Source organism: Arachis ipaensis, chromosome B9, assembly GCF_059453495.1.
Source record: "Arachis ipaensis isolate K30076 ecotype BB chromosome B9, ASM5945349v1, whole genome shotgun sequence".
NCBI classification, from domain to species: Eukaryota; Viridiplantae; Streptophyta; class Magnoliopsida; order Fabales; family Fabaceae; genus Arachis; species Arachis ipaensis.
Window position 1 is genome coordinate 80467628 of NC_142444.1, and position 10423 is coordinate 80478050.

At 38.5% G+C, this 10423-nt stretch overlaps 1 non-coding gene across 1 annotated transcript; it reads left to right on the forward strand.

Annotated features, from left to right (window-relative positions):
- Positions 1-10106: 10106 nt before the first annotated feature.
- LOC148545162 (small nucleolar RNA R71) lies at positions 10107-10214 on the forward strand. Its single transcript, XR_015900936.1, has one exon. It is a non-coding gene; the product is annotated as a small nucleolar RNA R71 (small nucleolar RNA).
- The last annotated feature ends 209 nt before the right edge of the window (positions 10215-10423 follow it).

A 10423-nucleotide genomic window follows, 5' to 3' on the forward strand; every position in this document is an offset into this window, starting at 1 on the left:
CTTTGATAAGTTTTGTTGATTAATGATAGGTGAAGAAAGCTTGGAGAAAGGTTGAAGCAAAGAGGAATGGCTAGAAATGAAGAGAGGACAATGGAATAAGTAAAATTGAACCAGGAGGAATGAAGTTAGCCCCAACGTTAGCCCCCTAACTTGGAGGCTAACGTTAGGCATGAAGATTACTCCCTGGGCTCCCCACGTTTGAGCCAACGTTAGCCCCCTAACTTGGAGGCTAACGTTGGCAAGAGAAACTTCTTCCCTGGGCACCAACGTTTGCGCCAACGTTAGCCCCCTAACTTGGAGGCTAACGTTGGCACATGAATCACAAAGGGGGAAGGGCCAACGTTTGCGCCAACGTTAGCCCCCTAACTTGGAGGCTAACGTTGGCACATGAATCACAAGGGAGGGGCACCAACGTTTGCGCCAACGTTAGCCCCCTAACTTGGAGGCTAACGTTGGCACATGAAGACACAAGGGAGGGGCACCAACGTTTGCGCCAACGTTAGCCCCCTAACTTGGAGGCTAACGTTGGCGCGACTAGCACTAAACAAGGCCAACGTTAGGGTCAAAGTTAGACCCCTAACGTTGGCACCAACGTCCAAACCAGTAAATTTGGCTTGCTGATATGAAAAGTTTGGGGCCAAAGTTAGACCCCTAACTTTGGCTCAAACGTTAGGACCAACTATGGCTAACTTCAAAACCGGTTCAATTGGTTCACTTTGGTTCTTCTTCAAACTTCAAGAGCAATCAACCAAGGCCTCTTTCAACCCAATTTCACCAAGAACAAAGGCCCAACTCAAGGCTTGAAGATCATTTTGGAAAGTGTATAAATAGGATAGAATTCAAGTTATTCGAGAGCTTTCCTTTTAGAATTTCCATAATAGTTTTCGGAGAGCTTTTGAACTTGGGTGAACTTTAATTTCTTGTTTTCATTGCTTTCAATTTCATTTTACATTTGTCTTGGATCTTGGATTGGAGAATTGAAGAAATTCTATTTCAATCTCAATCTTGGATCTCTCTGTTTCTTTACTGTTAATTGAATTTACTTTCCGGTTCATTGCTCTTCATCTATTCTCTTTGCAATTTACAATTCCCTTGCAATTGTTCTTGTTGGATCTAGGAAGGCATTGAGATCTAGACTTGGGTTTCTAGTCTCTGGGTCCTGAGATCCAAATCCCCAATTTACATTCTGTTTCTTTCCTTTCTATGTTCAATTTACTTTACTGCTTTAAGATCCGGTTCAATCCCAATTCCCTTTCCCTCTTCTGTTTGATGCAATTTAGTTTTTCCTTGTTTAATTTCTGCAAATCCACATCCCAATCCCCTTTACATTTCAAGCAATTTACATTCCTTGCACTTTAAGATTCTGAAATTTACATTTCTTGCACTTTAAGTTTCTGCCATTTAATTTCTTGTTCCTTAAGATTCAACAATTTAATTTCCTGCACTCTTTACTTTCATGCAATTTATGTTCTGCAAATCACAAATCACCCAACCAACACTCGATTCGCTTGACTAAATCAACCACTAAACTAAAATTGCTCAATCCTTCAATCCTTGTGGGATTGACCTCACTCCCGTGAGTTTTTATTACTTGATACGACCCGGTACACTTGCCGGTTAGTTTTGGGTGTTTTGGGAGAGATTATATTTCCTCCAAAATATCTCATCAGTCATCTTAGCCTAGTTTCACTAGCCTTTTTCCTTTGTTTTCATTGGGTTTTATGCACTTTCTTGAGCCCTAAGTAAGCCATTTGGGTAGAATTTCATGTTTCCCTTAGATTCAATCAACCACCCTTTAATTGACACAAAATCATGAGGTTTAAGCTAAAATTGATTGATTTTTAAATGAATTTTAAGCTTTGTGAATTTTGTGATACTTTGATTGGTTGTTTTGATTACTTGTAGGTGAAGAAAAGAAAGAAACAAGGGAAGCGTGGCCTATGGAAAAAAAAAAGCATGGCCCATGACCATTTGTTCCTTGGCATCATGAACTGACATTCATTAATGCTTATGCATGCATGCATTTAACTATGGCCAAATATAAGCATGCATTTAATGATGTTTTCAACGTTAATGCAATTGGCATTATTAATTAAAACATAATGAATGCATGCATGAAATATTTAATTAATAAAGCTAATGAAAGCATGCATTTCATTTTAATGCCGTTAAAACAAATTGGCCAATGCATTAGCAATTAATTAACAAAGCCAATGATGCATGCATTATTAAGTTTTCTTTGCCAAAGGCATAAAAGCATGCAAAGCCAAAGCCAACGCAACGTTTGCGCCGACGTTTGCCTCAAACATTGAGGAAAATGTTGGCTAAAAAATTTTCAATCAGGGGAAGGCAACGTTTGCCCCAACGTTTACCTCAAACGTGAGGTCAAACGTTGGTGCCTAAATACCTGGAAAGAGCAACTCTGTTTGATGCCTTGGATGAGCCACGTTTGCGCCAACGTTTGCCTCAAACGTTGGGCCAAACGTTGGCTAGAAGAGAAGCAGGGGAAGGGCCACGTTTGAGCTCACGTTTGACCTCAAACGCTGGCTCAAACGTGGATGACAGCAACTTGGCCGAGCTGCATAATGTCACACACGAAGACGTTTGAGTCAACGTTTACCTCAAACGTTGACTGAAACGTGAATGGTTCATGGTCCGGTTCACAAGTGGATTTCTTTCCAACACCAAGAGCAATCAACAGAGGTTATTATCAACCCAATTCCATCAAGACCAAAGGCCCAATTGAAGGCTTGAAGATCATTAGAAGAGAGTGTATAAATAGCTAAGAATTTAAGTTTTTAGGAGAGCTTCCTTTTAGAATTTATAATACTTACAGTAGAGAGCTCGTTTTTACATTTTTTTGAGTTGTTGCTTTTAGAATTTGAGAGTTCCTGGGAAGGAGAATTGAATTCTCCTCCTCTGGGCTGTTTTTGCTTTCTTTTCTACATACTTTGTTTAAATCTTGGGGGTTGGAAAATTGAAGGAATTCTATTTCGATCTCACCCTGAGATCTCTCTGTTTGATTTACTGCACTTTTTGAGAAATCAATATTTGAATTCCTTTCTTCTACTGCTTGATCTTTACTGTTCTTGGAATTGAATTCTAAATTTGGATCAAGGAAGGATTTGAGATCTAGACTTGTTATCTAGTCTCTTCCACTCCTGAGATCTTGAACCACTTTTAAATTGCTGCAAATTAAGCATTGCTTTTCTGTTTTCAAATTCCTCAAGGCATTTTACTCTTCTGTTTAAGATCTGCTTCACTGAAATCCAATTTTCTCTTTTATGTTTAATGCAATGTACTTGTTCTTGTTTAATTTCTGCAATCCCAACTCCCAATCCCTTTTACAATTCAAGCAATTTACATTTCTTGCACTTTAAGCTTCAGCCATTTACATTACTTGCAATCTAAGTTTCTGCAATTTAATTTACTTGCACTTTAAAATTCAGCTCCTTTACTTTTCTGCTCTTTAATTTACTGCAATTTCCCCTTCCCCTTTTACATTTCATGTAATTTAGCTTCTGTTAATTCCAAATCACTCAAACAATACTTGATTCGCTTGACTAAATCAACCACTAAACTAAAGTTGCTCAATCCTTCAATCCCTGTGGGATCGACCTCACTCATGTGAGTTATTATTACTTGATGCGACCTGGTACACTTGCCGGTGAGTTTTGTGTGTTTGGAATTCGTTTTCCAAAAATACACATCAAGTTTTTGGCGCCGTTGCCGGGTATTGAAATAGATTGACAATGATTAAGTGAAGTGGAGATCTAGATCAAGCACTTTTTCTTTTCTGTTTCTTTAGCTTTTAATTAACCCACTAACTGTTTGAATTTTTGCTTGAGCTAACTGAAACTTCACTTTAGCAATAGAGTGAAGTTTTTCGAGTTTCTCTGGCTTTGTGTGATTCTTATGCTTTTGCTTGTTGAATATACGAGAGAAGCAATTTCCTTTTATTAATCTTTCAAGCCTATCAACTGTTTGATACATTGTGTCAGCTAATTTTCTGATCACATCTTGGGCATGAATATATTCAATCTTCATTTGGACAGTTTGTGATTGTGCAGATCATGGAGGGGAACTCAGAGAATTCCAGTAAGCAGGGGAGTAATATCCCCACATTAGATGATAATGCAACCCACAATTTGGAGCACCCACTCATCACCATGAACGATGTTGCTCAATGGTTTGAAGCTTTCCCACAAGAAAGCATCATCGGATGGGAAGAACTAATGAGTGAACTCCTAGTCAAGTTGAAACCACCTCAAAGAATTGTTAAACCAGAGGCAGAAATGCAACCATTCACACAAGAGAAGGAAATTGAATGTGTTCGTGCAGTCATGAACCAAAACAAGCAGATGCATCAGCAGAATCTACAACAACTAGATATGATGGTCAGAAAAATCAATGAGCTGAGAATTGCTGTAATACATGCATACAACCTAACTCAAAACTCATACTGTTGTAATCAAGCTGAACAAGGTTTTGGAGCAATTAACCATGAGCAACAAAGTTATGAGCAGTCACACTCTCCAAGCAGTACCTCTAGCATGCTCCAACACAGGTCTCACAATGATGTGTACAACCCACTCTGGAGAACTCATTACAACTGGAGGAGGAGTGAGAACCAAAATCAAGGACCAAGGGACTTCAACCACAACAACCCCAATTTCCCAAACCAGCAAAGACACCACCATACCAATATTAACCACTACACATCACCACCACAACACTCACCCTTTCAACCTCAGACACCCCACGACCACCCAATCTCACAAAACTCTCAGAGGATCACCAACTTAGAGATCTTAATAAAGAGAATAATAAAACACCAAGAGGAAGTGAGTAAAGAGCAAGAAGCCTTAATCAGAGGACTTGAGAGGCAAATGGCACAACTGGCTAAGCACCTTACAGAAATGACTAAGGAGAAGGCAATTACGTCCCCTAGAGCCACTGAAGACAACCTGAAAGACAATGAGAAAGTTGCCAGGTGTGGGAAATGGAAAGCGATCATAGAGGCAAGTGAGAAGAGGGCTACGGGAAAAGAAGCAATCATCAAGGAAAAGCCCACAGTAAGAGGAAGAAACCAAAGGCAACAGAAGCCTCAGCTTCTATGATCAGAGGATGAAAGATGTCAAGCTAGTGACAATAAAGAAGCGCTTTGTTGGGAGGCAACCCAACCTGAGGTAGTTTTCTTTTCATAGCTATTTTAATAAAAAAGGGTTAATTAGCTCTATCTATATTACAGGAAGCTAAGTTTGGTGTTGCACACCAAAACAATATAAGGGAGAATGAAGGATTCTAAGTTTGGTGTTTCACCAAAATCCCATCATAAAATATATTCTCACCTTCTGCATAATGCTAGCTTCAAGCATTTACATAAACTAGTTAACTATTCTGTTGTTTCCTAGTTTTCAGTTCTATTGCTTTTGAAAAAGAAAAAGAGTTTCACACATGGTTAATCTGATGCATGAGAACCATTGGCAAGGTACTAAGTTTGGTATTCCCGCACCAAAGTAAGTTCAAAGGCCCACAAATAATTCATGCATGCTAACCATTTTTCAAGTGCTTGGAGACACAGCAACTTTCAATATCACTGCAGAGACATCATACAAGCTCCTGGAGAAATTAAGCATCATCAGTCAAAGAGAAAGGAATGTGAAGACCAGCAATGATGATGATGAGGAGTAAAGTAAGCAAACTTCAAAAGGTTGTATTGTTAAGTGATCAGTTTGCATCACTGCTATGATTGAAAGTGATATTATACCCCTATCTGTCCTTCTGTCTTGTATAGTTTTTCTGCAATTCAATAATCAAGATGCTTGATCATTTACAACCCTGTACTCTCCAAACTTGTTTGCACTCAATATTTCAAAAATGCATCACATGAAAGTTCTTTGAAAAGAAGGATTGAGGAATTAAACAATTTTGAGGCAAGCAAAAGATTAGGAGAAGTGGTGGTTCTAGTTGTATGATTATGCATTGAGGTTGCATGCTTATGAAAACTTGCATGGGAGCTCATAGGCAGGACATAGAGTTCAAAGAAGTATTGTGGAGATTCTCAAACATTTATTGATCCAAGAAGCAGCAAAAAAAAAAAAAGAGAAAGGACATGGCCCAAGGCTCTGAGCATCAATTACTAGGCAGAAAAGAAAGAAGAAACAAAAACTCAAAGAGTTGTTATCCTAGTAAATGCTTGTGGTCGAATTGTGTCAAAGAAAGAGGCTTGAGCAAGTAAATCCTTAGGGGTGCTTTAACACCTAATAACTTAAAACCAACTGGTTTAGGAATATTGATTGAAAGGTTATCTAAAGAGCCGCTTTGAGACATGACACTTAGAGTCAAGGCCAAAGCACAGAAACTATAAGCTGCTTCAAGGTGATTACATATAAAGAGATATCCATGATACCATTTGGATGAAAATCCTAAAACCTAAGATTTCCAATATGTGGGGACTAGTAAGCACTGAAGCCCTTGGATGAGCATATAATTTAGAGTTCACCCCACTGTCACTTAATCACTTCACTCACAGGATAGCACATGTATTCTTTAAATCCATTTTGATTTAAAGAACCTTTGAGCATAATTCTTTTCTTGCTTGGGGAAAAGCAACTTTTAAGTTTGGTGTTGTGATGACAGGTCATCTTAGCCTAGTTTCACTAGCCTTTTTCCTTTATTTTTATTGGGTTTTATGCATTTTCTTGAGCCCTAAGTAAGCTATTTGGGTAGAATTTCATGTTTCCCTTAGATTCAATCAACCACCCTTTAATTGACACAAAATCATGAGGTTTAAGCTAAAATTAATTGGTTTTTAAATGAATTTTAAGCTTTGTGAATTTTGTGATACTTTGATTGGTTGTTTTGATTACTTGTAGGTGAAGAAATGAAAGAAACAAGGGAAGCGTGGCCTATGGAAGGAAAAAGCGTGGCCCATGACCATTTGTTCCTTGGCATCATGAACTGACATGCATTAATGCTTATGCATGCATGCATTTAACTATGGCCGAATGAAAGCATGCATTTAATGATTTTTTCAACGTTAATGCAATTGGCTTTATTAATTAAAACATAATGAATGCATGCATGAAATATTTAATTAATAAAGCTAATGAAAGCATGCATTTCATTTTAATGCCGTTAAAACAAATTGGCCAATGCATTAGCAATTAATTAACAAAGCCAATGATGCATGCATTATTAAGTTTTCTTTGCCAAAGGCATAAAAGCATGCAAAGCCAAAGCCAAGGCAACGTTTGTGCCAACGTTTGCCTCAAACGTTGAGGCAAACGTTGGCTAAATACCTGGAAAGAGCAACCCTGTTTGATGCCTTGGATGAGCCACGTTTGCGCCAACGTTTGCCTCAAACGTTAGGCCAAACGTTGGCTAGAAGAGAAGCAGGGGAAGGGCCAAGTTTGAGCTCACGTTTGACCTCAAACGCTGGCTCAAACGTGGATGACAGCAACTTGGCCGAGCTGCATAATGTCACACACGAAGACGTTTGAGTCAACGTTTACCTCAAACGTTGACTCAAACGTGAATGGTTCATGGTCCGGTTCACAAGTGGATTTCTTCCCAACACCAAGAGCAATCAACAGAGGTTATTATCAACCCAATTCCATCAAGACCAAAGGCCCAATTGAAGGCTTGATGATCATTAGAAGAGAGTGTATAAATAGCTAAGAATTTAAGTTTTTAGGAGAGCTTTCTTTTAGAATTTCTAATACTTACAGTAGAGAGCTCGTTTTTACATTTTTTTGAGTTGTTGCTTTTAGAATTTGAGAATTCCTGGGAAGGATAATTGAATTCTCCTCCTCTGGGCTGTTTTTGCTTTCTTTTCTACATACTTTGTTTAAATTTTGGGGGTTGGAGAATTGAAGGAATTCTGTTTCGATCTCACCCTGAGATCTCTCTATTTTGATTTACTGCACTTTTTGAGAAATCAATATTTGAATTCCTTTCTTCTACTGCTTGATCTTTACTGTTCTTGCAATTGAATTCTAAATTTAGATCAAGGAAGGATTTGAGATCTAGACTTGTTATCTAGTCTCTTCCACTCCTGAGATCTTGAACCACTTTTAAATTGCTGCAAATTAAGCATTGCTTTTCTGTTTTCAAATTCCTCAAGGCATTTTACTCTTCTGTTAAGATCTGCTTCACTGCAATCCAATTTTCTCTTTTATGTTTAATGCAATTTACTTGTTCTTGTTTAATTTCTGCAATCCCAACTCCCAATCCCTTTTTCAATTCAAGCAATTTACATTTCTTGCACTTTAAGCTTCAGCCATTTACATTACTTGCAATCTAAGTTTTTGCAATTTAATTTACTTACACTTTAAGATTCAGCTCTTTTACTTTCCTGCTCTTTAATTTACTGCAATTTCCTCTTCCCCTTTTACATTTCATGTAATTTAGCTTCTGTTAATTCCAAATCACTCAATCAATACTTGATTCGCTTGACTAAATCAACCACTAAACTAAAATTGCTCAATCCTTCAATCCCTGTGGGATCGACCTCACTCATGTGAGTTATTATTACTTGATGCGACCCGGTACACTTGCCGGTGAGTTTTGTGTGTTTGGAATTCGTTTTCCAAAAATACACATTAACTAAGCGTCCAAAGATAGATGAAAATACAATAGTAAAAGGTCCTATTTGTAGAAAACTAGTAACCTAGGGTTTACAGAAATGAGTAAATAATGCATAATCCGCTTCCGGGCCCACTTGGTGTGTGCCTGGGCTGAGCATTAAAGCTTTCACTTGTAGAGACTTTTCTTGGAGTTAAACGCCAGCTTTTGTGCCAGTTTGGGCATTTAACTCCAGCTTTTATGCCAGTTCTGGCGTTTTGACGCCATAATTTCTATGCTGTCTTAGAACGCCTGTTTGGGCCATCAAATCACGGACAAAGTATGGACTATTATATATTGTTGGAAAGCCCAGGATGTCTTCTTTCCAACGCAATTGAGAGCTCGCCAATAGGGCTTCTGTAGCTCCAGAAAATCCACTTCGAGTGCAGGGAGGTTAGAATCTAACAGCATCTGCAATTTCAGCCAGAAAATACCTGAAATCACAGAAAAACACACAAACTCATAGTAAAGTCCATAAATGTGATTTTTATTTAAAAACTAATAAAAATATAATAAAAACTAACTAAAACATACTAAAAACATACTAAAAACATACTAAAAATAATGCCAAAAAGCGTATAATGGCAAAAGTAAATTCAATGGAATCTCCATGGTTCCTCATTAGGGAACTCCTTGGAGGCCAGTGGACGTCCATTGAGGTATTCCTCAGTGGAGATCACTGCCTCTTCCTCCTCTCCAGGTTTGGCCGTGTGGGTTATGTTGATGGCCTTGCACTCTCCTTTTGGATTATCTTCTGTATTGCTTGGATGAGTACTAGGGGGGAGTTCAGTAATTTTCTTGCTCAGCTGACCCACTTGTGCCTCCAAATTTTTAATAGAGGATCTTGTTTCAGTCATGAAACTTTGAGTGGTTTTAATTAGATCAGAGACTATGGTTGCTAAGTCCGAATGGCTCTGATTAGAGTTCTCTGTCTGTTGCTGAGAAGATGATGGAAAAGGCTTGCTATTGCTAAACCTATTTCTTCCACCATTATTGTTGTTGAAGCCTTGTTGAGGCCTCTGTTAATCCTTCCATAAGAAGTTTGGATGATTTCTCCATGAAGGATTATAGGTGTTTCCATAGGGTTCTCCCATGTAATTCACCTCTTCCATTGCTGGGTTCTCAGGATCATAAGCTTCTTCTTCAGATGAAGCTTCTTTGGTACTGCCTGTTGCTTCTTGCATTCCAGACAGACTTTGAGAAATCATATTGACTTGTTGAGTCAATATTTTGTTCTAAGCCAATATGGCATTCAGATTACCAATCTCAAGAACTCCTTTCTTCGGATTTGTCCCATTATTCACAGGATTCCTTTCAGAAGTATACATAAATTGGTTATTTGCAACCATTTCAATGAGTTCCTGAGATTCTGTAGGCGTCTTCTTCAGATGAAGAGATCCTTCAGTAGAGCTGTCCAATGACATCTTCGACAGTTCAGATAGACCATCTTAGAAAATACCTATGATGCTCCATTCTGAAAGCATGTCAGAAGGACACCTTCTGATCAATTGCTTGTATCTTTCCCAGGCTTCATAGAAGGATTTACCTTCCTTCTGTCTGAAGGTTTAGACTTCCACTCTAAGCTTGCTCAATTTTTGAGGTGAAAAGAATTTTGCCAAGAAGGTATTGACTAGCTTTTCCCAAGAGTTCAAGCTTTCTTTAGGTTGTGAATCCAACCATGTTCTAGCTCTGCCTCTTACAGCAAAGGGAAAAAGCATAAGCTTGTAGACCTCGGGATCAACCCCATTGGTCTTGACAGTGTCACAGATTTGCAAGAATTCAGCTAAGAACTGAT